This window comes from Manis javanica, chromosome 4 (assembly GCF_040802235.1).
Source record: "Manis javanica isolate MJ-LG chromosome 4, MJ_LKY, whole genome shotgun sequence".
Taxonomy (NCBI): domain Eukaryota; kingdom Metazoa; phylum Chordata; class Mammalia; order Pholidota; family Manidae; genus Manis; species Manis javanica.
Genome location: NC_133159.1, coordinates 163,656,937 through 163,684,923, shown reverse-complemented (window position 1 = coordinate 163,684,923; position 27,987 = coordinate 163,656,937). Strand labels below are relative to the sequence as shown.

Genomic DNA, 27,987 nt, shown 5'->3' with positions numbered 1-27,987 from the left:
CATTTGTGGAGTGTGACAACGAAGCAAAAGTGAAGGAACAAAACAGCAGCAGACTCACAGAACCCAAGAAGGGACTAAAGGTTACTGAAGAGGAGGGGTGAGGGAAGGTGGGTGAGGAGAGAGGGAGAAGGGAATTGAGGGGGTATTATGATTGGTACACATGGTGTGTGTGGGGTCACAGGGAAGACAGCGTAGCACAGAGAAGACAAGTAGTGACTCTGTGGCATCTTACTATGGTGATGGACAGTGACTTCAATGTATGGGGGGGACTTGATAATAAGGGTATCTTATATTTACTGATATAGTAACTACAATCTTGCTCATGTGAAACCTTCATAAGAGTGTATATCAATGATACCTTAATTAAAAAAAAGGGACAGTAAAATAAGAGGTGATTCTATTGGGTGACCAGTGGGTGAACTTTAAATGAAGTTAACTTGATAGATATTTTTCCTGGATGACTAATTGACTAATAGATATTTAAATCTCTCAGGTTTTATCAATTTCAAAGACTTCTACAATTCGCAGAAATTGGGGAAGAGAGCATGTCTTATGTTTAATGTACTTTATGTTTCATAATTCTTTTTTTTATTTCCATAAAATACAATCTTGTATATGACTGTCTTCACTCATTCCCCAAAATGAGATTTGTCTCTTTGACTTTAAGTGGGAGAAGCTGATTCATATATGGCCGATCTGGCTTTATGTGTCCAGTAGCATTCCAGAGCAAGGGAGTAAAATGCTGTTTGTCCTTCACTTTTTCTCTTATCTGTGGAGCCAAGAAAACCTTACCACTTTAGAATGATACTCCTCTGTATGCCACTCACTGCTTGATTGATTTATTTCCTGTCGCTGTCATGACTTTGATAAAGAGAGGTTTTTTACAGCAGGGATTCTGATGTGAACATCCCAAGATCACAGCTTTCTTAAAAATCATTAACACTCTTGTTTTATACTTTGAGTGTTTGCTTCTTGGCAATAGTTCATGGGATCTGACTGAATCTAAAATCTTAGAGGCACAGTTAAATCATTTAGGTCTGTATTACAAAGGATAACTTAGTTCACTCAAGTCTTAGTAACAAGATATCCTGCATCAGTTATCATCCTCCTCATAGTTAAAACATCAATCAAATTAATTAGTGAATTGCTCAAGAGCCCTTCACCCAGCTGAGAGCATTGAGCATAACTGGCTAACATGTCCTCTGGAAGCCTTTGTTCATTCATTCAGGCATTCATTTAACATTGATTGAGTACATACATACTTACTCCAGGCTGAAGAAGACCAGTCACTGCCCATAGGATTCTTCAAGACTAGTATCTTCACAAGTAGTGACAGTCTCAATGCAGTGTAGAAGACGTAGTAGCAGTGAGCACAGGAAATTATAAGAGAGAGTGTGACTAGAATATGATAAAGGGAGAGGTGACAAATGAAATTGGAGACAGTATTTACAGTTTATGTAAATCCTTACATTACTTGCTAAAGAATCCTAATTTTATCCTGAAAGCAATGGTGTCCATTGAATTATTCTAAGCAGAAGCAAGTCATGATAAGCATTTGGTTACATTCTGGGTAGGATAACAGATTTAAGGGGGAGGGAAAGTTGGAGGCAGGAAGACAGTTATATGACTATTCTAGAAATTGTGGTAAGTGGGGAAGGTCTTACTGAAGGTCCTTTCTACATGGGCTGGGAGAGGGGGTGCTGAATACAGAGCTATTTGGGAGGCAGCAGGCACCAACTGAATGGAAGGAACAGGAGGAACTAAGAGGAGAGTCAAGGACAAGTTTGCGGCTTCTATGCCCAGGTAATGGCGGGACAAAAGACAGAGGTGTCAGCCTTTGGTTATCTCTCAACTGAGCAAGATTATAGCTGCTGAGTCATCCAAGGCTGATTCAGTCTTTGACATGACTCCTGCCAGTTCATTTTTGAGGCCAACGATGAAATGGCTTTTGACCTCTTGAAACTGAGACCTTTGGAACAGTGCTGAATAGATATGAATCCAGTTTCATTGCTGGGAGCCTTAAGGTTCCTACCTCAGGATTTTGGAGGATGTATGCTTGCTTTCACTACAGTAGGACACCCTTTTGATAGTGGTTTTCTGTCATACTTTTTTTTTTTTTTTAGAGGGCATCTCTCATATTTATTGATCAAATGGTTGTTAACAACAATAAAATTCAGTATAGGGGGGTCAATGCTCAATGTACAATCATTAATCCATCTCAAGCCTAATTCTCGTCAGTCTCCAATCTTCTGAAGCATAACGAACAAGTTCTTACATGGTGAACGAATTCTTACATAGTGAATAAATTCTTACATGGTGAACAGTACAAGGGCATTCATCACAGAAACTTTCGGTTTTGATCACGCATTATGACCCATAAACAATCAGGTCAAATATGAATATTCATTTGATTTTTGTACTTGATTTATATGTTGATCCCACATTTCTCCCTCTATTATTATTATTATTTTTATTTTTAATAAAATGCTGAAGTGGTAGGTAGATGCAAGATAAAGGTAGAAAACATAGTTTAGTGCTGTAAGAGGGCAAATGTAGATGATCAGATGATCAGGTGTGTGCCTATGGACTAAGTATTAATCCAGGCTAGACAAGGGCAGCAAGACATCCACGGATGCAGAAGATTTCTCTCAAAGCAGGGGGGGTGAGGTTCTGAGCCTCACCTCTGTTGATCCCCAAATTCTCACCTGATGGCCCCCATGCGACTGTGCCTGTCTTAGGTTGTTCCTCCCTTGAGGAATCTTACCCGTCTCTGGCTAACCAGCCATCTTCCGGGGCCATACAGGGAAATGTAAAGTTGGTAAGTGAGAGAGAAGCCATATTGTTTGAAAAGGTTAGCTTTTTACTTGGCAGATTTATGCCCTGTGGCTTCTATGCCCAGCACTTGTCTCGAGGTTTCTTTACCACCTGGAGGAATTATGATACTCGGTAAATTCGATATGAGGCACGAATTCTATTTAAGGGTTGTAATTAGGAAGGAAGAAGAAAAGCTATAGAGGTAGCATATGGAGGAAAACATGGGAGGATTGATTATTTTTTTGACATATCTTCTTGTAGAGTAACTTAAGCATGTATAGGTTTTAAACTACCAACTAATTTGCGCTCACATATTAACATAATAGGAATACGGTGACATAAACAAAGCAAATCTATAATTACCATCCATCTCCAGTGAAGCCAAGAAAACCATTTAGGCACCCTAGGCATTTGTGAAAATTTGTTTATGATATGATGGATATTGTCCAAATGTACTTGAACAGTCTGAGAGAAATCAGACAAATTAAAGCAGCCCATTTCTGGTATCTGTTCACATCCCATATGTTCTTTTAACCATAGATAGTCTATAGTCATAAGATTTTGGAGTGCTACACCTTGCACCCCTCCCAACTCCTGGTTGAGTTCCAACAGTACAGATCCGGTCAAATTCGTTGTCTCACTGTATGCACATGCCAGCCTAGACATCTTCCTCCTTATTCCAATGGCAAGTCCAGGAGACGGTGGGGTGGATGCAGCCACAACCGCAGCATTGCTCAGATCCCTGTGGAGGCTTTTTGATGATCATCCCCCGGCACGAGTCCTCCAGAGAGTGCTGATGCCGGAAGCTCCTCCTCATATCGTATCTTAGTTCATTTTCTGGGTAGCCAAGCTAGGCCTTGATCTTCTGCATAGAAACAAACAGACCCTTTGCCCACACTTTGACATGCCCTCTATACCACTGTGCAGAACTCATTGGAGGTCAGCACACAGGAACTGCTTTTTTTTTTTTTATTAAGAGAAAGGAATATTATCAGAAAAGAGTACCTCCATAGCTGATCATCTGACACCCTTTAAGTGATCAACATTAAGGATATTTAAAGCATGTGTTGATCTTTGATTTACCAATAGTTTTATCCTGTCAAGGAGTAATCCCCCTTTTCTTTCTTTCTTTCTTTCTTTTTTTTTTTTAATTTTTAGTCTACACTTACATGAAGAATACTATGTTTACTATGCTCTCCCCTATATCAGGTCCCCCCTAACAACCACATTACGGTTACTGTCCATCAGCGTAGCAAAATGTTGTAGAATCACTACTTGTCCTCTCTTTGTTGTACAGCCCACCCTCCCCTTTATCCCTCCCCCCCCATGAATGCTAATCTTAATACCCCCCTTCTTCTTCCCCCCCTTATCCCTCCCTGCCCACCCATCCTCCCCAGTTCCTTTCCCTTTGGTACCTGTTAGTCCATTTTTGGGTTCTGTAATTCCGCTGCTGTTTTGTTCCTTCAGTTTTTCCTTTGTTCTTATACTCCTCAGATGAGTGAAATCATTTGGTATTTCTCTTTCTCCGCTTGGCTTATTTCACTGAGCATAATACTCTCCAGCTCCATCCATGTTGCTGCAAATGGTTGGATTTTTCCACTTCTTATGGCTGAGTAGTATTCCATTGTGTATATGTACCACATCTTCTTTATCCATTCCTCTACCGATGGACATTTAGGTTGCTTCCAATTCTTGGCTATTGTAAATAGTGCTGCGATAAACATAGGGGTGCATCTGTCTTTCTCAAACTTGATTGCTGCGTTCTTAGGGTAAATTCCTAGGAGTGGAATTCCTGGGTCAAATGGTAGATCTGTTTTGAGCATTTTGATGAACCTCCATACTGCTTTCCACAATGGTTGAACTAATTTACATTCCCACCAGCAGTGTAGGAGGGTTCCCCTTTCTCCACAGCCTTGCCAACATTTGTTGTTGTTTGTCTTTTGGATGGCAGCCATCCTTACTGGTGTGAGGTGATACCACATTGTAGTTTTAATTTGCATTTCTCTGATAATTAGCGATGTGGAGCATCTTTTCATGTGTCTGTTGGCCATCTGTATTTCTTTTTTAGAGAACTGTCTGTTCAGTTCCTCTGCCCATTTTTTAATTGGGTTATTTGTTTTTTGTTTGTTGAGGCGTGTGAGCTCTTTATATATTCTGGATGTCAAGCCTTTATCGGATCTGTCATTTTCAAATATATTCTCCCATACTGTAGGGTTCCTTTTTGTTCTGTTGATGGTGTCTTTCGCTGTACAGAAGCTTTTCAGCTTAATGTAGTCCCACTTGCTCATTTTTGCTGTTGTTTTCCTTGCCCCGGGAGATATGTTCAAGAAGAGGTCACTCATGTTTATGTCTAAGAGGTTTTTGCCTATGTTTTTTTCCAAGAGTTTAATGGTTTCATGACTTACATTCAGGTCTTTGATCCATTTTGAGTTTACCTTTGTATATGGGGTTAGACAATGGTCCAGTTTCATTCTCCTACATGTAGCTGTCCAGTTTTGCCAGCACCATCTGTTGAAGAGACTGTCATTTTGCCATTGTATGTCCATGGCTCCTTTATCAAATATTAATTGACCATATATGTTTGGGTTAATTTCTGGAGTCTCTAATCTGTTCCACTGGTCTGTGGCTCTGTTCTTGTGCCAGTACCAAATTGTCTTGATTACTATGGCTTTGTAGTAGAGCTTGAAGTTGGGGAGTGAGATCCCCCCTGCTTTATTCCTCTTTTTCAGGATTGCTTTGGCTATTCGGGGTCTTTGGTGTTTTCATATGAATTTTTGAATTATTTGTTCCAATTTATTGAAGAATTTTGCTGGTAATTTGAGAGGGATTGCATCAAATCTGTATATTGCTTTGGGCAGGATGGCCATTTTGACGATATTAATTCTTCCTAGCCATGAGCATGGGATGAGTTTCCATTTACTAGTGTCCCCTTTAATTTCTCTTAAGAGTGACTTGTAGTTATCAGAGTATAAGTCTTTCACTTCTTTGGTTAGGTTTATTCCTAGGTATTTTATTCTTTTTGATGCAATGGTGAATGGAATTGTTTTCCTGATTTCTCTTTCTATTGGTTCATTGTTAGTGTATAGGAAAGCTACAGATTTCTGTGTGTTAATTTTGTATCCTGCAAATTTGCTGTATTCCGATATCAGTTCTAGTAGTTTTGGAGTGGAGTCTTTAGGGTGTTTTATGTACAGTATCATATCATCTGCAAATAGTGACAGTTTAACTTCTTCTTTACCAATCTGGATTCCTTGTATTTCTTTGTTTTGTCTGATTGCCATGGCTAGGACCTCCAGTACTATGTTAAATAACAGTGGGGAGAGTGGGCATCCCTGTCTGGTTCCCGATCTCAGAGGAAATGCTTTCAGCTTCTCGCTGTTCAGTATAATGCTGGCTGTGGGTTTATCATATATGGCCTTTATTATGTTGAGGTACTTGCCCTCTATTCCCATTTTGCAGAGAGTTTTTATCATGAATGGATGTTGAATTTTGTCAAATGCTTTTTCAGCATCTATGGAGATGATCATGTGGTTTTTGTCTTTCTTTTTGTTGATGTGGTGGATGATGTTGATGGATTTTCGAATGTTGTACCATCCTTGCATCCCTGGGATGAACCCCACTTGGTCATGGTGTATGATCCTTTTGATATACTGTAGAATTCTGTTTGCTAATATTTTATTGAGTATTTTTGCATCTACATTCATCAGGGATATTGCTCTCTAATTTTCTTTTTTGGTGGGGTCTTTGCCTGGTTTTGGTATTAGGGTGATGTTGGCTTCATAGAATGAGTTTGAGAGTATTCCCTCTTCTTCTATTTTTTGGAACACTTTAAGGAGAATGGGTATTATGTCTTCTCTGTGTGTCTGATAAAATTCCGAGGTAAATCCGTCCGGCCCCGGGGTTTTGTTCTTGGGTAGTTTTTTGATTACTGTTTCAATTTCTTTGCTTGTAATTGGTTTGTTTAACTTTTGTGTTTCTTCCTTGGTCAGTCTTGGGAGGTTTTATTTTTCTAGGAAGTTGTCCATTTCTACTAGGTTTTCCAGCTTGTTGGCATGTAGGTTTTCATAGTAGTCTTTAATAATTCTTTGTATTTCTGTGGTGTCTGTCGTGATTTTTCCATTCTCATTTCTGATTATGTTGATTTGGGTTGATTCTATTTTTCTCTTAATAAGTTGGGCTAGAGGCTTATCTATTTTGTTTATTTTCTCGAAGAACCAGCTCTTGGTTTCGTTGATTTTTGTTATTGTTTATTCTTCTCAATTTTGTTTATTTCTTCTCTGATCTTTATTATGTCCCCCCTTCTGCTGAGTTTAGGCCTCATTTGTTTTTCTTTTTCCAGTTTTGATAATTGTGATGTTAGACTATTCATTTGGGATTGTTCTTCCTTCTTCAAGTGTGCCTGGATCGCTATATACTTTCCTCTTAAGACTGCTTTCGCTGCATCCCACTGAAGTTGGGGCTTAGTGTTGTTGTTGTCATTTGTTTCTATATATTCCTTGATCTCTATTTTGATTTGTTCATTGATCCATTGATTATTATTAGTAGCATGTTGTTAAGCCTCCATGTGTTTGTGAGCCTTTTTGTTTTCTTTGTAGAATTTATTTCTACTTTTATACCTTTGTGGTCTGAAAAATTGGTTGGTAGAATTTCAATATTTTGGAGTTTATTGAGGCTCTTTTTGTGAGCTAGTATGTGGTCTATTCTGGAGAATGTTCCATGTGCACTTGAGAAGAATGTATATCCTGTTGCTTTTGGATGTAGAGTTCTATAGATGTCTATTAGGTCCATCTGTTCTAGTGTGTTGTTCAGTGCCTGTGTGTCCTTACTTATTTTCTGCCTGGTGGATCTATCCTTCGGGGTGAGTGGTGTGTTGATGTATCCTAAAATGAATGCATTGCAGTCTATTTCCCTCTTTAGTTTTGTTAGTATTTGCTTCACATATGCTGGTGCTCCTGTATTGGGTGCATATATATTTAGAATGGTTATATTCTCTTGTTGGACTGAGCCCTTTATCACTATGTAGCATCCTTCTTTATCTCTTGTTACTTTCTTTGTTTTGAAGTCTATTTTGTCTGATATTAGTACTGCAACCCCTGCTTTCTTCTCACTGTTGTTTGCCTGAAATATATTTTTCCATCCCTTGACTTTTAGTCTATGCTTATCTTTGGGTTTAAGGTGAGTTTCTTGGAAGCAGCATATAGATGGGTCTTGCTTTTATATCCATTCTATTGCTCTGTGTCTTTTGATTGGTGCATTAAGTCCATTTACATTTAGAGTGACTATTGAGAGATATGTACTTATTGCATTGCAGGCTTTAGATTCGTGGTTACCAAAGGTTCAAGTTTAGCTTCTTTAGTATCTTACTGCCTAACTTAGCTCGCTTATTGAGCTGTTATATACACTGTCTGGAGATTCTTTTCTTCTCTCCCTTCTTATTCCTCCTCCTCCATTCTTCATATGTTGTGTGTTTTGTTCTGTGCTCTTTTTAGGGGTTCTCCCATCTAGAGCAGTCCCTGTAGGATGCCCTGTAGAGGTGGTTTGTGGGAAGCAAATTCCCTCAGCTTTTGCTTGTCTGGGAATTGTTTAATCCCGCCATCATATTTAAATGATAGTCATGCTGGATACAGTATCCTTGGTTCAAGGCCCTTCTGTTTCATTGCATTAAGTATATCATGCCATTCTCTTCTGGCCTGTAGGGTTTCTGTCGAGAAGTCTGATGTTAGCCTGATGGGTTTTCCTTTATAGGTGACCTTTTTCTCTCTAGCTGCCTTTAAAACTCTTTCCTTGTCCTTGATCCTTGCCATTTTAATTACTATGTGTCTTGGTGTTGTCCTCCTTGGATCCTTTCTGTTGGGGGTTCTGTGTAATTCCATGGTCTGTTCAATTATTTCCTCCCCCAGTTTGGGGAAGTTTTCAGCAATTATTTCTTCAAAGAGACTTTCTATCCCTTTTCCTCTTTCTTCTTCTTCTGGTACCCCTATCATACGAATATTATTCCTTTTGGATTGGTCACATAGTTCTCTTAGTGTTGTTTCATTCTTGGAGATCCTTTTATCTCTCTCTATGTCAGCTTCTATATGTTCCTGTTCTCTGGCTTCTATTCCTTCAATGGCCTCTTGCATCTTATCCATTCTGCTTATAAATCCTTCCAGGGATTGTTTCACTTCTGTGATCTCCTTCCTGACATCTGTGATCTCCCTCCAGACTTCATCCCTTTGCTCTTGCATTTTTCTCTGCATCTCATCCCATTGCTCTTGCATTTTTCTCTGCATCTCTGTCAGCATGTTCATGATTTTTATTTTGAATTCTTTTTCAGGAGGACTGGTTAGGTCTGTCTCCTTCTCAGGTGTTGTCTCTGTGATCTTTGTCTGCCTGTAGTTTTGCCTTTTCATGGTGATAGAGATAGTTTGCAGAGCTGGTACGAGTGACTGCTGGAAGAGCTTCCCTTCTTTTTGGTTTGTGGCCTTCCCGTCCCCCTTCGCAAGGCGCTGGGTTCTTGCAGGTGTGTATGTGGTCTGGATGTTGTCCTGTGTCCTCTGGTCTCTATTTTAGGAGTAGTTTTCTTTGTTATATTTTCATAGATCTATGTGTTTTGGGGAGGAGATTTCCACTGCTGTACTCACTCCGCCATCCTGGCTCCGCCCTTTTATTCTTTTTAATAACTGTAATCATATGTATGGTTTTCATTTCACCTTGATAATGATTGTAATGCTTAGTACTTTGTATCTTCAAAGAACTCAACGACATTAAATAACTTATCTACCTAATATCCCTGTGAGTTAGTAGGTGGAGATTATTGCCCCATTATTCAGATGGGAAAACCCAGAGAGATCATCAGTGACTTGCCCAAGGCTATCCAGCCTCACACTGACAGAACCGGATTTGGAATATGCAGTTTCCTTTTTCTTATCACACTCATACTACAAGTTTATTGTTAGTCTTAACTTATTAGACCATTTCACCATTTCACTTACTCAAAAATCTCTGCATTTAGGTCTCGAAAAGGGCAAGCAGGATATGAGTGAAAGTGCCCAAATGACTAAGCCCTGCATATGTGGATGGGGAGCAGGTGGAGCCAGGAATAGTAATATAACCCTAGCAGTATAACCAAGTCTCCACTCCAGTATATCCAGGGAATGAATGCCCATTTTCCAGTGGAGCGATGATATCATTTCCGCCAGCAGAGCAGTCAGTCATTATGTCAGGGAGACTTCAGTGGCAGTTTGGTATAACTTTTAACTCTGTAAACTAGCAGCAAGAAAGCGGTTAGTGAAATTGTCTCTTTTGTGTTATAAGGCTCTGTGGTATAATGGAAAGAGAACTGACTTTGGAGCTGTAGAGACCTGATTTGAAATCACTCCCAAGAGGGAACTGAAATGACATTGGGCTATAACAGTGTGGGAGGGATTAGATGATGATGTATGTCAGCTTCCTAGTGTGGAACCCGACAATTATTGCTTCATAAATAGTTGCTGTTATTTTTATTCTCATTCAAAGAGAAGATATAACACTGAGGGTGCACTCTGATTTTTTCCATTGAATGACAGGACCAGGTAGATTCAACTTTTGAGGAATTACAGTCTATAAAAGAAGCCAGTGAAACATTCTGATATTGAGTCAACTAGATACAGTATCACCCCTTGTTCACTGACAAATATGGGAAGGTAATTTCAGTAGGTCAGTCATCAGTGTGTGCCTTCCAAAACATTATAGTCATGTTACAGTAAACTTTTTATATTTCTTGCATCACAAAGATTTATTGAAGTGATAAAAGTTATTATGGAAAACAGTGTCCAGTAACTATGGTAACAGTTATTTGATCTCACAGTAATTAGCTAAGCATTTAGTTGCACAGTACTTTCACAATGCCTTCCTGGTTAGTTCATTAAACAAAATTAGCTTTTGTTTGAACTGCCTTCCTACAACATCTTAAATTTTATTTTAATTCAAAAGAATTGGAAAGTGTTATTCAAAACTACCTATCCAACTTACAATTTATGGGCACATTTGAGGTTACAATTGGTTTTTATTTAATTCTTTATTTATACCACAGTATGATCATGATTTATCAGATGATCCTCTGAACTGTATCTTTCAGTTTAGTAGGGTGAGCTAAGAAATGAATGGTGAAGTTGGAAACTGGTTTTTAAATTCTGACCCCATTCCTGGCTCAGATGGCAGGTTGGGTCAGCTGGTATCTTTCCCGTGACTTTGTTTCTGTACGTGGGACATGGGGTCGCTGGATGGTCAGTGTGAGAGTTTTAGGAATGTGATCATTCCTTGATAATCTGCTGCTCCTGATGAGAAACCCGGAGTTAGTGGGTGCCTCGGTTTTGTAAAGCAGTCCCGCTAGGTACCTCTTCTGCCCTCTTCAGCACAATTCACGCTGAGTTCAGGTGCGTCTCCTTTTGCAAGGTGGAATGTGTTGCCGATGATTCACCTCATTGATGATTTCATTCTCAGAGGCCTTCCAGTGCTCCTGAGATAAGGACCTCTCAGACTGTGTTAAGGCCTATCTGCTCTGTACCTGCTCCCCACCCACCCCCTTTGTACAGGTGAAGTGCAACACATACTGTGTGGTGGATTGGAGATCCCAAACACAAATGAAAGCTTCAAGCACTCAGGATTTTAAAACAGCAAAATAATAAAATAAAACAAAAAAAGTTTTAACTTATTTAAAATAAGGAGTCCCAAAGTAAATGAGCAAAATAGGACCCTTTAAAATTAAATGACATTTCCTTGTATTAATTTCATTGTAATTCCTGTCAGTTTAGTGATTTTATTTTTCTGTCACTGAATTTTTAAAAGACAATACTAGCTTTCAAAAACTAGTTGCTTTCTGAGTTGTCAAGCTCTTCTCTCATTTAACTGGATGTCACATACCAGTTTTCAGTTGGGCAGGTGTTTTTCATATGGGCCATGACATTTCCAATTCTACGCTATTTATTTGCCAATTAGGTTGTTTTCTATGCAGGATAAATGCATCTTTAGTTTCACTAAGGTTAGAATTCTAGTGTATTAATCTATTTGTTCTTGATTGGTCTTGAAATTTTGGGCCAATCTGAAGATAATAAAAATAATAATACAGTTTGACCCAGGAATTCCAGTTCTAGGAATTTACCCTAAGAATGCAGCACTCCAGTTTGAAAAAGACAGATGCACCCCTATGTTTATTGCTGCACTGTTTACAATAGCCAAGATATGGAAGCAACCTAAATGTCCCTCAGTAGATGAATGGATAAAGATGTGGTACATATACACAATGGAATGTTACTCAGCCATAAGGAAAAAACAGATCCTACCATTCGCAACAACATGGATGGAGGTAGAGGGTATTATGCTCAGTGACATAAGCCAGGCAGAGAAAGACAAGGACCAAATGATTGCACTCATAAGTGGAGTATAAGAACAAATGAAAACTGAAGGAACAAAATAGCAGCAGAATCACAGAACCCAAGAATGGACTAACAGTTACCAAAGGGAAAGGGACTGGGGAGGATGGGTGGGAAGGGAGGGATAAGGGTGGGGAAAAAGAAAGAGGGCATTACGATTAGCATGTATAGTGCGAGGGGGGCACGGGGAGGGCTGTGCAACACAGAGCAGACAAGTAGTGATTTTACAGCATCTTGCTATGCTGATGGACAGTGACTGTGAAGGGGTATGTGGGGGGGACTTGGTGAAGGGGGAAGCCTAGTAAACATAATGTTCTTCATGTAATTGTAGATTAATGATACCAAAATAAAAAATAATGATAATAATAATACAACAAACAATAAGTTATGCTCACTGGCTTCAGCACATGACTCATTCCTTTTTCCCATCTTCTTTCTTGCTTTTTGTCTTGTATGAGTTTGACATCTCAGCTGAAAAGCCCCTAAAACACTTCACACCTCTCATCTCTTCTACCTACTCTTACTTCTTCATAGAATAATGTCTTTCTTTCACTCCATTTGGAAAAAAATTGATGTCCTTTGAAGCAACTTTTGTGAAACTTCCCTTGATTTCTCTCCCATCCCGTTTTCTGATCCCATGTCGTTTGTACCTAATTCTTGCCTCCACTTGTCATCTTACATTAAAACTTTTGGTTAAAAATTACCTTTCCCCAGTGAGCTATGAACTCCATCAGTAGAGTTTCACTCCTTATAGAATTTTCTATGTATGGCTCTCCAGTCCCTTCAGAAAACAGAAGTATTATTTGTTGAACTTCCAGTGTATTTTAGGTGCTGCACAGTGTGTTTTAACCATTCCCGTAACCCTATGGGGTAAGTATTAACATCCACATGTTTTATCAAGAGAATCTAAGGTTCAGAAAGATGAAGTGCCATAAGAAGTTAGTAATTGGAAGAGCTGGAATTTGAACACAAGACTCTCTGCCTCCAAAACTCGGTCTCTTTCACTTTTCCAATCCATTGGCTCCATTTTGGTGACTCAGCCCAGTATGAATTCCATACCAAACCAATTCATTACAGCAGGCACCACAAACCTGTATTCCTTTGATCTCTTGGCCTGGTACTGTGCCAGCAGTTGACCAGCAGTCTACCCCCCTCCCTCCTGGGTCTCCTGCCTGCTCTAGTGCTCTAGATCTCTGCTGAAGAAATGACACAGATCTTCCAGACATGGCTTTTTACAAAGACAGGCAACATAATATCATTTAGACAAAGAATGCCTGGTTTACCACTCACATCGCACCCCAAGCCTCTGCAGTGCCCATCGTGAATACGGACAGTCATGAGTTCATTCACAGCCTTCCAGGTAATCAGTTGATGAGAATTAAGATAGTAGATAACACTTATTTGCCACTCTGCTGTACCCCCTAACTTGCTGTTGCTGAGCAGTTGTCTCTTGCTTCTCTCTCAGTCCTACCACCAGCAGAGTTATTAACACCCTGAAACCCTCTTTCTTTCTCCTGAAAAAGTGGATGACTTAATTGTTTGCTTATGCTTTTAGTTGACCCACCTTCCTCCTACCACTCTCTGTAGAATAATTAGTAATAGAGTAGCGTCATTTTACTGTACATTTCATGAAGACAAACTGTGTGTATCGTCCCTCATATATAAAGTGCCTGGTAGACAACATGGATGGAGCTAGAGGGTACTACGCTCAGTGAAATAAGCCAGGTGGAGAAAGACAAGTACCAAATGATTTCACTCATATGTGGAGTATAAGAACAAAGAAAAACTGAAGGAACAAAACAGCAGCAGACTCACAGAACCCAAGAGGGAACTAATGGCTGCCAAAGGGAAAGGGACTGGGCAGGAGGGGAGGGAAGGGAGGGATAAGGGCAAGAAAAAAAAAGGGGGGCCTTACGATTAGCATGTATACTGTGATGGGGGGCATAGGGAGGGATGTGCAACTCAGAGAAGAAAATAGCGAGTCTACAGCATCTTACTACGCTGATGGACAGTGACTGTAATGGGGTTTGTATGGGGGGACCTGGTAAAGGGGGAAGTCTAGTAACCATAATGTTCTTCATGTAATTGAAGATTAATGATAATAAAATGAATTTTAAAAAATAAATAAATAAAAAATAAAGTGCCTGGTAGAGTGCCAGATGTGGTAGAAGCTCAAGTACAGAAAGGAGGGAAAATGGAAGGAGGGATGGAGTTGGTATGGATAGTATACTGTATACATCTTTTTGTTCTCTCGTAATAATTCAATGAAGTCGGTATTATTATCCCTATTAGAGATGAATAAATGGACACTCGTGGAGGTTACACTGCTTATAATTGGAGGAGCATCTGGTCTTTCACAGACTTGCCCAAATTCCATCTCTTCTGGAAAACCTTTTATTATCCCTTCAGCCATGACCACCACCCTGCACAAACTATGGGGAATACCATTCACATAGATGACAGTGTGAATGACACCCCTGCAGTTGTGCAATTTGGTGGCCCTGGTGAAAGCTCCCTCCTCTGTATTTCTGTGGTGCTTGAGGTCTTTGTTACATCAGGTTTCACACTGTGCCCCTGCATTCTACATTAAAGTCCTGTTGCCCCTACTAGGTTATGAATTCCTTGAGGGGAGGAAAGTGCTTTTTTCATCTGTGTCTCTTGATGGGCATACACAGAGTGATTGCTGAATGGTTGGATATCCTGTTTGCTGTTTGGCCGAACCTGTACCTCTGTCACGTGAGATCTGTCAGCCATCCTCTGCCTCACCTCGGTTTCCTGCTCTTGATGCTCAATATCTTTCCTGCCAGTTCCTGAGGAAGGCATCTCCCCTTCAAGTTGCCTCTCTCTTGGTATCACAGTCAAGGCCACCGGGGTATTCATTAGGCAGTAGGGGCACAATGACCAAATGATATCATACTTTTCAGAAACCTCAAAAATGTTGGAGATCTTGAAAGAAAAATGATTGGCTGAAACACACAAAGAAGTATAGGATCGGAGACAGACAAGAATTAGGCTTGAGATGGATTAATGATTGTGCATTGAGCATTGACTCCCTATACAGAATTTTATTGTTGTTAACAACCATTTGATCAATAAATATGAGAGATGCCCTCTCAAAAAAAAAAAAAGTATAGGATCAAAAATAAGTGTTTAAGCAAACAAATATAAAACTAACTATGTTATCTTCATTAAATGTTAAACTTGGGAGTGATTACTGCGAAATTATAGCAAACATAAATGAGTAACCCATAGCCAAATAGTTTAAAAAACAAAAATAGAATAATTCTTTCAAAAATGTTTTGGCCATAAACTTATTTTTCGTGTGGGTTATGAGTATAGCTTTTAGTATGTTTGATACGATGTTAGGGTGAGGGACTCCAAAAATTAAACATATTTGACCTCTTAAATTGTCTGGGTTTGCAATGCCGTGCATATAGCCCAACAAATATTTGCTGGATTTTCATTGATTGTATTATATGATGGTGGTCTCCGTTGTTTTGGAGAGAAGTAAGCATGGATATTTTGTTATTTTACTTCTATTGTGTTGTTAAAAAGAAAAAAGTTAAGAGAATTCTTCCTATTTATGTAGAACAAGTGCCACATTCCCGTGAGATACTGAGAAATCTTTGGGGCCCTCGGGTGGTACCAGTTAGAGGCTCTTGAATGCCCTGTCCTGGCCTACTGTCAGGTTTCCTTGCCACCCTGTCTGGTTTCTTCCAAGGATTGGAAGTTGGGGATGGCAAAGAAGCCCTGAAGGCAGAATGCTAGACCAGGTGAAGCAAAGGGGGTGCCCCGGCTGGGCCCTGGGAACAGTCAGGAACAAAGGCAAGTGCAGTGTGTGTGTGAGCCTTGCTGGAACTGACCTTTCCCCTTGCCCTTCACATTCAGGGTAACCCAAAGTGACCAGCCCATTGTTTTTTAGGTACTGATTATGCAGTGACCATGTATACAGATGGTAGAGGTATTTTCCTCAGCAGTGAGGATTGGCTATTTGTAACCTGGGTAGATTTGGGTATGCTTTTGCTTCAATCAGGAGGGATGTTTCCCCTTTGCTTATTTTGGGTGTTGTTTCATTTTTCATTCTGTAATGTAAATTGCAGTTCCACTACTGATGTTTGCTTTTTATATCTGGTCAAAATCCTCTGTCACCCTTCACCTTTCACTAGCTATGTATAGTGTTGGTATGCCTTTGATGACCGAAGAGGAAGGTTCATACCTAATGTTGTCGGCTTACTAACCATCTATCAGGGACGGTTCAGCTCACAGTGAGAACCAGGATGGGACTGCAATTGAGGCATAGCTGGAGGATAGGGCCATCATCAAAGGTGAAAATGTAAAGCATGTTAAACATATTGTGTATTTGTGTAGGTATTATAATACATCACCCATAACCACCATGAAGGGATTTTTTTTTAATAAGTAGATTTACGTGATTTATCATCTCCAAAAGTTTAGAATTGCCAGTTAAATACATATGTATTTCTCAAAGGAAATCATGAAAAAGGACATTCCACTCTTATTACAAAGCTATTTTAGGGGTAAATATTTTGATAGCTGTGGGTCACTGCGCCTGGGAGCTGAAACACGGCTGAGCCTGAGGCAGCACAGATGGAACACTGAGACATATCAGGGGTTGCCCCCTTCTGCATATATATTGCAAGTGGTTGATTATGGCAGTGTGAACATTAACATATTCTATGCCACTGTCAGAAGAATAACTTCCATGTGAGAAATGGTCTTGTTATTTAAGAACGGTAATGACCATTCTAAGACTTCCCTCACAAATAAACTAGAGTGGAGTATGTTATGATAACAAGCATTTTGTTAGGTAAGAGTAATAATTAGAATCAAACTGGTAGACTGGAGTAAGTAAAGTCTGCCTAAACTTGTTTCAGATACAGCATGAATGTTTAGGTAAAGTGCATGTAGTGGTCATAAGGAGAACGGATGCATTAAGATGGAAAGATGGCTTGATATTTTTCTTTTTCGAAGCTAATAGTTGAGACACTAAGACATATAAATAATAACTTATAATTTATGAAAATAATCAAACACATCATCCAACCTTGTTGTTAGGAAAGAAGCATGTACCTTTAAAATGTTGGCTGATTTCCATGCTTGCCTGTAGATAGTTTGCATTAAGCCACATTTTAAAATTGTAACACTTTTTTCTTTCGTTTGAGCTAAAATCCTTTTCTTCATTCATCAGCCTTAAAAAACTTGTCCTTTTGAACGTTGCATTGTTTATTAGCAGAGGATGAACGTAATAAACCCAGCACAGTCTTTTACACTCCCTACAGATTAGCAAGAAATGGCTTAAACTGTATAACAACAAGCATGTATTTTATTTGTCGTATTTGGTGTTCCTGGTAAAGCATAAGTTTCTTGCAGGCAGGAACCATCTCTATGTCCTCATTTAGTGGTTGTTGAATAAACGTTGAAGCACTCATAACTAAGAAAGTGACAGTTTAACTCTCCAAAAGCTTTCAGCAAACAAATGGTAAAGATGATTTTTGGAAGAAACCACCAAGATGTCTTTGTTAGTAACACAAGCAGGAACTTGGGTAATGTGAGCTACCGTTGCTGGAAGTTGGTTCATTGTAAACTTAGTCTTGTATTTCTACTAGAGAAAAACAGGCCCAAATACTACCTCAGAGAGAGTGTGCATAAATTCAGCAACTAAATTTGATTTTCCAAAGAGTTTCTAAACTGAGGAAATGTCTTTTAAAACCGTTTATCTAGAATGTTCTGTGATTGCAACATCTGCTAAGCCTATTACGTTCTTCTCTTAAACAGTTTTATTGTTGTGTGTGCAAACTGCTTATTTCATGCAATAAAGCTAAGTTGACTGCAGACTTTCTAACAAGCAGGAATTTTTTTTAACAATGAAGACACTGCATATTCCCTATCATCGTACATGATAGTAACACAAATAGTCCTGTTCAGAATGATCCTATTAACCTCATTTAAAAAAAGAAAGTCTCTATTATTTGAAGTCTGATTATAATATAGCTGATTATAATATAAACTGATACTGAATATACTTGCAGCAATGCTTTTGACCCCTAGTATGTTTCATTACATTTTTGTTTGGGACCCAGACAGGAGAAAGCCTTTAAATGTCTCTAGATGTTTTTATTTAAGACACAGGATTCAATAGCAATTAACTGACTAATGGAGAAAAGATTTTTATTACATCTAAAATCTAAAATTTGGTAAGGGAAATCTCGTTTTATACTGTTGTAGTTTGTCTGTGACTATATTTGGATTGAATAAACATGTTTAGTAATTTAAGACTTTCTCACCTTCATGTTTACCTACCTGGCTGCTGCTGTACAGACCTCCAGTCTTCCTGAATAGTAGCATAGCTGCAGAGACCACGGACTTGTTCAGGAGCTCTGCCCACCTACCCCAAAGAGGTCAGTGAATGCAAAGTCAACTTCTTGCCAACAACTCTGACAGTTATAAGTAGATGAAGATGACTTTAAAAAACATTCAGAGTTTTTGCTAATGATAGCATTTCACCCTTAAAACACATCAGTGAGATACCATTTGCTATTTGCCCCAACTGTGCAGAGCACGGCAAAAAACTGTGTAGGTCATTTGACCTGGAGCCAGTGAAAGGACACGAAGCTGGTTTGTCATTTTTGTGGTGGTGCTTTAATACTGGAGACATTCTCATTTTAGAGACGGCTAAACCAAGTTAAGTGTGAGCTGTCTGTTTATTTTGCTATCTGAGGCAAAAATGAAAGCTCAGGGGCTAAGTGACTAAAATTTCCATGTGCCATGTATGCTGCAAGGCTATCGCGTGTTTTGAAACAGTGATTCAAGAATTATAGAAGACTCAGATGGACTTAGAAGTCTTCTTGCACATTCTCTATAGCTCATAGCTTGCAAACTCAGATCGTATTGGGGACAAGGAAGAAAGTAAGTGGATAAAAACCCCTCCCATTGAAATTGATGCTCTAGAGAACAGATGCCCTTGTCTAGTGTCTTATAGCTTCCAACTTTTCTATAGAAACTGGAAATTTGTTTTTTTTAATGAAATAGCTTAAATTTTAAATATTAGCTATTGATTGAAAATTTAAAAGCAATGTGTTGCTAAACAAAACCTGTCTGCAGGCTACATATAGTTGGTGGTCACACACTTAACCTCTGTTCTACTTATTCCCTTGATTTGTGAGTCAGAACTTACATGTGATCTCAGGTGTTTGTCTCTTAATTTTAAAACAGATACAAGCCTGCAAAAGTCAGGAGGTCAGTCGTTGTTGATGATGACCTGGTAATTTTCACTGGGTTCCATTCAGCACAGTTACTGTGCATCATCTGTATGTAGCGCACTGTGCCTGGGCACTGTGAGTAATCGTCAGCTGTGCAAAAACAGGATGAACTGACACAGCGACCTGTGTCACACATGACTCGGAGCTCTAGTGTCCAGCTATTTTGGGCAGGCCTGGACTCTTGCAGATATTTTCACTTAAATTATGGGCGGAAACTGATGAGGGTGGCTATGCTATCGTAGGAAGGCACTCTGGCCTAATTGTTGAAAGACAAGTTGGTAAAGCAAACCACCTGCCTTTGAATCTTGATTGTGCTTCTTGATAATTCTCTGACCTTGGGCATGTTATGTAACCTCTCTGTGGTCTCACTTTCCACATCTGTAAGTGGGGTTAGTAATAATATCTACAGCATAGAATTATTATCATGATAGAATAAGATAACCTGACATGTAACTCTTAGCCCATGTTTGACACATAGTAAATGCACAGTAATTATTAACCACTGGTCCTCTGGCATTTCATTAGGAAAGCACTGAATTTAGAATAAAGAGAACTGGGTTTACACTCATTCTGCTTGTGTAGTAACTGTGATCAACTTAAAAGCACTTAACCTCTGTGAATATCAGTAAGGTTAGGATAATATGACAATTAAATGTAATTATGTATTACAATACATAAAGAGATGCACAGATGAAAAGTATGGTTTGATGGTCAAGGAGGGCTGTCAGCATAACAGCTCAGGGATGGAACATGGCCCTCATGACACAGCATAATTAACATGTGGACCATAGAGGAATCCAAGGTTGAATTGCCTGTCTCTCAGTTTCCGCTCACAACATTGAACCACAACACAGTATTGGAATATTATTGGCTTAAAAATGACTAAAATAAAACTTCAGAGAGTAAAAATTTGTTTTTTGGTACTCTCACTTTGTTAAAAAATAAAACTCCCCAAAGAAAGAATATTCCCTTTACTCACAGCTCCTTTGTTGGACTTGGTTTAGAAAGTTCCAGTCTGTGGCTAAGACAGTGACCTGCAGATGTAGAGCTAAGGTTCTAATCCACTGCAGAGCATGAGAGATTCTAGCCGAGTGGCCTAAGTTACTAATGGCCACTTATTTCTGTAACAAATTAGGATGTTGTGCAAGTTTGGTTTGCAAATAGATTGACTCTTGAAGGCAGCGGGTTTCCCTTACGATCAAATGAAGTCATTGGAGGCAACTACCTAAATATTCAGGAAAATCTTTGTTTGTTTGTACCCTGATTCCTCTCTGGGCATAATTTTGACAATGACTGCAAGGATAGAGGATTTAAAACTGAATGGTTTTTGAAACTACAGAGTCTACCTCCTTCCTATTCTCAGCCCTTTCTCAGATTGGAGGAAGGGCAAGGTCAAGAACAATAGTGTTAAGTGGCACCGCTCCCAGGTCACACAGCTGTTTGCTTGCAGAGCTGGGAACTTTCAGTCATTCTGGTGCACTTTCCACCAAAGCACTATTTTCTTATAATTAACAAACAGTTGACTTCAAGGCACTGTGTTTTTCTCTTCTAGATGGTGGTTGAAAAAAATTGCCTTTGATATAAAAGCTCTTAAAAACATTTTTCTCATGCACTCAGATCAACAGAACACAAAACTTTCTTCCTGCCAGATTTCCCTAAGTCCCTTTTGCTTGAATTCTCTTTTCACTTTTCTTTTGAAAAGCTATGTTCTTTCTACACTTAGAAATAACAAATCTTATTTGTTCTGACAGCAGTGTGAAAACATCTATTGCATCAAAATTCCCAAGCAAAGTAAAAAAACCAATGGTCCTTTTCTGAATTTCATTAGCAGTGGCAGCAAACATTTCATCAGAACCTCAGAAGCAATACAGAAAAGAAAAGAAAAATCAAGTTAGCAAGTATATAGTTAATCTTGTACAAGATGAAAACCTGCATTATAAAATCCTGAGTGTTGTAAACTCTGCTTTAAAATCTGCCTGCAGGCTGTCTATCCTTTCAAAATATAGTGCCTGTTGTCAGAAGTAGGATTTTAAATGAAATTTATTACAGGAGTAATATGTATGATGAAATTGCATGTTTATGGAAAAGGTTTTTTGATAAAGACTGAATCAGGCCATCGGGGTGCTTTAAGACATCTTAGGATCTGAAATCAGACCAAAGGTTGTTTTTAAAGCATTCTCTGAAAACTTATTTATAGCTCTAGCCCTGAATTTACTACTGACATAAAGAGCAAGCATGAGCAGACAAGCTGGGGAGAGCTCCGAGTACCTCCTCACAAGATATGATTTACCCTAAGAAATCTTGTCAAAAAATGTTGTATGTTTGTAATTCACATGCAGAGAGGATAAATTTCTTTAAGTGCCCTGTCACTTTAGCTGCTATGGAAGGGTCATCACTTAGCAATATCTGGTGTCATTCAGGTCTAGCTGTGTTCCATCCTCCCCTGGCATTCCTGAGCCACACACTCAGAACTAATACAGAGATGGCAAGTAGCCTTAGTCATTGTCTCTAAAGGCATCTTGATCACTCCCACCCAGGGGCCCAGCAGCAGCCCTCCTACCCTGCTTAGAATCATCTTTCTCCTCTGGAGCCCACTGCTGAAACTCATATTACTTACCACACTGTATTTTAATGGTACTTTCTGTTCCAACACTAGACAGTTAGTCCTTGAGATCAGGGGCTATGTCTTTCTGACCTTGGTATATGCAGGGCCCACCAGGCATGATAAACCCTCAGTTAATGGTGGTAGGTGGGTGGGTGGAAGAGGAAGCAGTCAAGCACCTGTATATAGCTTACATTTCAGGAGACCTTTAAATAATTATATGGATTAAAATACCAAGTAACATCAGAAAACCACTTTAAAAGGTGTTTATTACTTAACTTATTACAGTGTATGTAACTGTATCTGTACGTGTTGGAGTTGCTGCTCTTGAACGCCCGCTGAGGATGATGGGTGCAAGCCTGCTTTCTCTCACTCACTCTTGGCCTTTGTTCATCTCACCTCCTTTTCCTTCAAGATTCCTCCCAGTGTCAGCATCCCTCCTGCCTTCCTGTTTAGAGCCTTCCTGTGAGCTCCCACAGCCTCCTAAGCTCATGTCTACACTGGTGCCCCGCATGCTAGGCTGTAGTCACCGGTTTACTTGTATGTTTCAGTCCCCAGCCTCTATATCCTCTGTGCCTCAGAAATAGTGGTGGTCAGCAAACATTCACCAAATGAAAGTGGCACGAATCATACCTTGGGCTAATGAGGAAGAAAAAATACATTTTCTTAAAGTTTTACTCCTGATGCTAGGAAAGAAACCATAAACTCTAATACTGCAGTCTCTTAGTACAACATGAAGGTTAACCACAGTCAGTTATTCAACTGGTGTGAGAGTTGTTCTAGACTGTCATTATGAAATTAGGTTAAAACTTGAAAGCTAATGTTCCTTACTGTTTACTGACAAGGATCAAGTTTAATTGCCATCTATGTATTAACTGAAAAATAAGGAAATTGAATTAGTTCTGAAAAATAAGAGAAACAAGTCCTACTTTTAATATTCCTTTTTGCTAGCTCTCATCTGTAAATCTGTTGTGAATTGAAGCATATTTGACTATATTTCATTCTTTTTCCTTGTTCTCGCTTTGCCAGTTTTGATCTCCCTACATGTCAAATCATATTTTTGGAATGAAATAGTCACAGGCTTTTTATCATGAGCTACTGTACTGTTTAACTTAGAATTGAGAACAGAATGATAAAATTAGATACAAGAGGTTTCTGTGTGTCATCAAGTAACCTAGTCTAGTTTGGGTAACAAAAATAAAATTCCCTTTAAATAATTTTAGCTCATTCTGAAGCAACTTGGTCAAGTTGAATGGCCTTCGGTCTGTGTGAAGAGGCTGAGGAGCTCATCGCTCCTTTAATGGGCCCAGCAGAGTTTTTCCTGAACACTGAAACTTCCCTTTTCTTTATTTTGCTCCCTTTCCCCTAATTAGGACTATTATAATTAGTGTGCTCATTACCTCCCCTACATAATTTCCCTACCTCCTTGATAGTCACCCTTCATGTATTTTTGGCCTGCCTCCTTTATTCGCTCTCTAGACTGTTGTGAAATTTCGATATGAATATCCTACCTTCTCCTTCACAGGGCTCGCAGCTGAGGGCCTCAGAGAGGGAGGCCTCCCCCATCCGGTTCCCTCACCGTGCTTCTCTTGCGTCTTAAGGGAATTTCTAGCCACGGAGGAGAGCTGTAGTCAGAGACACTGGGGAGGCGGAGGCTGGCCATGTCCTGCAGCGTTGGGCGTCGTGTGTTGATTGTCCCGTGGCATCTCGCTGTTTACCACCAGGTCTAGAGTAGGGGAAATGGAGCAAAATTAAGAAAAGGGAAGTAGCTGTGACCCAACCGCATCATCCTCATCACAAGCTCATAAAGGCAGAGATTTGAGACCTTTTTATGTTCCTATCGAGTCTGTAAAATAAGTTCTGAGACCCTCTTTTCTCCACGCCTTCCTTATGCTTACTTTGTTTTGTCCCTGCCTTCCAGTCTCTTCTTGCCCTTGCCTCCGGGCTGTCATCTGGCGCCCATGAATGAAGCGTGTGGACTTAACACGAGTGCTAACGCTTGGACACCCGTAGGCTTTGCAGATGAAAACAAGATCAACCAGTCATCCTGCTTTGCCTTTTCAGAAACTGTCCCCCCACCCCACCCGCCAGGTTATCCATACTCATGATGTTTTTGTTACTACTTTGATACATACATTAAGTTTTTCCTCATTTTATCTCATCTTAATTATCCTAATGAAATAAATGGGAAGAAACAGGAAATTTAGCATGTATCCCCCAATTTATGATAGAGCCAAGTGGTACCTAGGTCTAGAGGTGACCCACCCTCCTGAATCCATGGCTCCCAGAACTCTTCTCTAGGTCTTATGCAGAACTCCTTTTCCACAGAAAAGCGAGGGAGCAATTTTTAACCCACCAAAGACGCCACAAGTTTGGATTCCAGCTACTGAAACTGAGCCCCTACCATGTGCCATGCATGGGACACAGAGATGAACAAAAATGGTCCCTGTTCTTCAGTTGTTTACAGATCGGGGGGGGATGACAGTGGCATAAACAGGTCATTACCACTGATTGACTGAGTGGGCACTTGGGGGTTGGGGAGCTGAGTGGGATGGTTTCCTAGAGGAAGGCAGCGGCCTTGGTGAAATGCTCTCCTGGGCTGCTCCTCAGTGCTGTGTGGCCCGGCCTAGGCTTTAGACACCACGGCCACTGTCCCTCCCGCTTCTGCCGCCCTACTGAGCTCTCTCTTAATTGTCACCTGTCTCAATGAGTGAAAAAAATCTGTACCTCTTGACATCTTTGGGTATGGATAAGGAAAAGGGTAAATGTTCCATGCTAAGCATATTATCAAGTACTGTGAAGTCATGAAGGAGGAAGTTTTAAAAGTGTGATTTCTTCATGTTTACAAAACGAACAAATGACTCAGATCTATTGTACACATTCAGAAGAGCTCCGTCCTAAGCTGGTCCCGATTTGAAGTCATGTGTCTTCCTTTGCATGTGGGGAAGGTTTCAAACAGGGTGGGGAGTGGAGGAGGTGGCAGTTTAGAGACGAACACTTGGCTCTGGGGTGTGCGAGTCTGGCGCTCCTCCTGGGCTCTGTGCCGGTGAAGGCTCCCCACATCCTTAGCTCCTTCCTAACTTTCTGCCTTCTTTCTCCCTGTCCCTCCCGCTTGTTTTCCCTTCCTTCCCTCCTCCTCCTCCTCCTCCTCCCTCCCCCTCTCTATGCTTCTCCTACATACATACACCCCATTTTACTGACTCCTTCCAGTCGGCAAGGGGCTTTTGGGGTTGTTTCCTGTTAGGATAACTTCTCACACGACCCTGAAAGTGGAAAACAGATGGCAGAGCGTCTATAGATTCGTTATCCTTGAAGTCCGGGTAGCGCAGCCCTGACTGGCTCTGAGCACTTTGCCAGCGGGGCTGCTGAGCTGCCTCTGGGGGGCCTTGCTGACTGTGTTGCTGATAGTATTACCAAGCCTTACAAGATGTGGGCGCTCAGGCTCTGACTTTTTAAAACTCCTTCCATACTGAATGTAGTTTGGAGATTGTTTTTTTCATTAACATGATGACATTGTGCCACCATAAAGAAGTAGTTTTCAATGGGTCAAAACAAATCTTGATACTCTTTGTCAAACACATGTAAAAAGGGAAAAAACGTATTTAATTAATACCAAGATTCTGTGACATTTTGTAATTGCCATGCTGAGTAAATCCAGAGGAGAACGCATTTGATTGAACTCGAGGCCTCCTTCACCTGGTAAATACGTGTTTCCTCTTCACTGAGCTTTATCCCCAAGCAGGTGTTTCTCTCTGGCTTCTTTTAATACTCTGTCCTTACCCTTGATCTTTGCCATTTTAATTACTTCCCCAACTCTAATACAAATATTGTTCCGTTTGGATTGGTCACACAGGATTAGCTGTGTTAATTATATTTTCATGCTCTATGTGGTTTTGGGAGGAGGCCTCTGTCTCACCTCTCATGCCGCCATCTTCAAACCAATCCTGTCAGTAGTGTGGCTTCTTTACACTGATGTTGTACTCACTGAGGGCAGGGGTCAACTCCTCCATGGTTAAGTGTACTCCCTTCATTTTGTGGTGCCGCAGAGCATTGTGGGCAATATCTGAGATGAATTTATGGGCAGCTAGGGAGATGAGCTGAATTCCATGTGTGTTCAAGGCCTCAAAGCCAGCATGGTTCAGGCAGTATCCAGTCATGACATCTGGGAATAGAGATGTGGCATCCTCCAGCTGCAATCAGGAAGTCCACTAGGGGTGTGCTGAACACCATCGGCCTCACTGCTCCATTGGCAGTGTTGAGCAGCGGGTAAACCCCGTTAGACACGGCCCCCTCTGAGGATGCCGCACCGCCTAGTGACAGCTTCCCCGCTCAGCTCAGCCAGCTCTCCAGCCTGCGCCACCCTGCGTCCCATGCCCCCTGCTGCGCCTCCAGCCCCAGACACCCGTACTGTCACTGTGCCTTGTTCTTTTTGGCAGCACTGCGCTGATGGCCGTGCTGTAGGGGCTGAGGCAGTGGAAGCCGGTGCCTCCTTGAGGTCTGAGCCTGAGCCGCCACAGTTTGTCATCTGGGTGGGAGAGGCAGCTCTATATTTCTTCTTGACCGAGCTTTGGTATTTTATAAGCACCACTACCAACTAATTTGTCTATTTCAGCTATTTTGTCAAGTTTACGAGCTTAGAGCTGTTTATGCTATTTGCTTATCCTTTCAATGTCTTTAGGAATATAGTGATATGCCCTCTTTTGGGTAATTTGCTCTTGTTTCCTTTGGTTAGCTTGGCAGAGTTCTTTCAGTTTTATTGACATTTTTTTCCCTGCAAAGAACTAGCTTTTGATTTTACAGATTTTGTTGTCTAGTTTCATTGATTTCCATTCTGTTCTTTAGTATTTCCTTCTATATTTAGCTTTGGTTTTATTTGCTTTTCTCTTTCTAGATTTTTAAGATGGGAGCTTAGATTATTCTTTGGAGTTTTCTTTCTACTGTGATTTAGTGCCTTAATTTCTGTGTAAGAATCCTGTAAATTTCATGTTGTATTTCTATTTTCACACAATTCATATTGTTTTCTCTTTGCCCTTGAAATGTCTTTATTGACCCATGGGTTATCTCAAGGTGTATTTAATTTCCACACTTGAGGTCCTGTTTTTCTTTTAACTGTTTTGTTACTGATTTTAAGTTTATTACCCTCTTATCAGAAAACATTTTGTATGAAGTGAAATTTTTTCACTTGTTAAGATTAGTTTTATGACCCAGTATGTGATCTCACAGTGTATGTCATAATGCCCACTTGAGGAGACTGTACATTCTGTGGCCAGGCTACATACTGGAATGTCATCAGGACCTGGTGGTTGGTAGTGTTGGTCTATGGTGGTGGCGTTCCAGTTACAGACTTTTCTCTTTTCAGTTGTATCAATTTTTGCTTTGTGTAATTTGAAGCTCTTTTATCAGGTGAGTATACATTTAGAATTTGATGAATGAAATCATAACATTATGTAATGCCCCTTTTTACTCCATGTAATTTTCCTAACTCTGAAGCTCTGAATATTTTGTGTGGTAGTAATATAGCCTTGAGCTTTCTTTTGTATAATGTTTTACATTTCCCTTAATGGAGGTCAGATTCTCTTCGCTTTCCATCATCTAAGTCTCTCTATCTCTCTCTCTGTCTCTCTCTCTCTCTCTCCCCCCGCTCTCTATTATTTTTGAATTCATTCCACAAAACTTTGGTTAGATAAGGATTCTCTTCTGGGTTGGCAGTTCTTTTCTTTCCTCACTTTAAAGATACTATTGAACATTCTCTGGCCTCCATTGTACTTTATGAGAATTCTCTGATCATTCAAGTTTTAGTTTATCTTTGCTTTTTAGCATTATGACATGTTTAGGCTTATCAGGCCTACCTGTTTGTTACTGATTTTGAGTTTACGCCTTATTGGGCCTAAACTCTTTG

At 40.1% G+C, this 27,987-nt stretch overlaps 1 protein-coding gene and 1 long non-coding RNA gene across 8 annotated transcripts in view; one reads left to right on the top strand and one right to left on the bottom strand.

Annotated features, from left to right (window-relative positions):
• LOC140849278 (serine/threonine-protein kinase TAO1-like) overlaps positions 1-27,987 on the top strand; it is a 135,688-nt gene that overhangs the window by 83,033 nt on the left and 24,668 nt on the right. For 4 of the 7 annotated variants that reach the window (XM_073236276.1, XM_073236275.1, XM_073236277.1 and 1 more), the window contains one exon: positions 18,546-18,625. The exons of the other annotated variants lie outside the window; for them this stretch is intronic. The gene's annotated coding sequence lies outside the window, so the exon portion shown is untranslated. The remainder of the gene's footprint in view (positions 1-18,545; positions 18,626-27,987) is intronic. 7 annotated transcript variants of the gene reach the window in all.
• Positions 275-26,433, bottom strand: LOC140849308 (uncharacterized). Its single transcript, XR_012131052.1, has 3 exons — positions 23,600-26,433; positions 18,528-18,612; positions 275-1,398 (listed from the first exon to the last, which is right to left on the bottom strand). It is a non-coding gene; the product is annotated as an uncharacterized lncRNA (long non-coding RNA).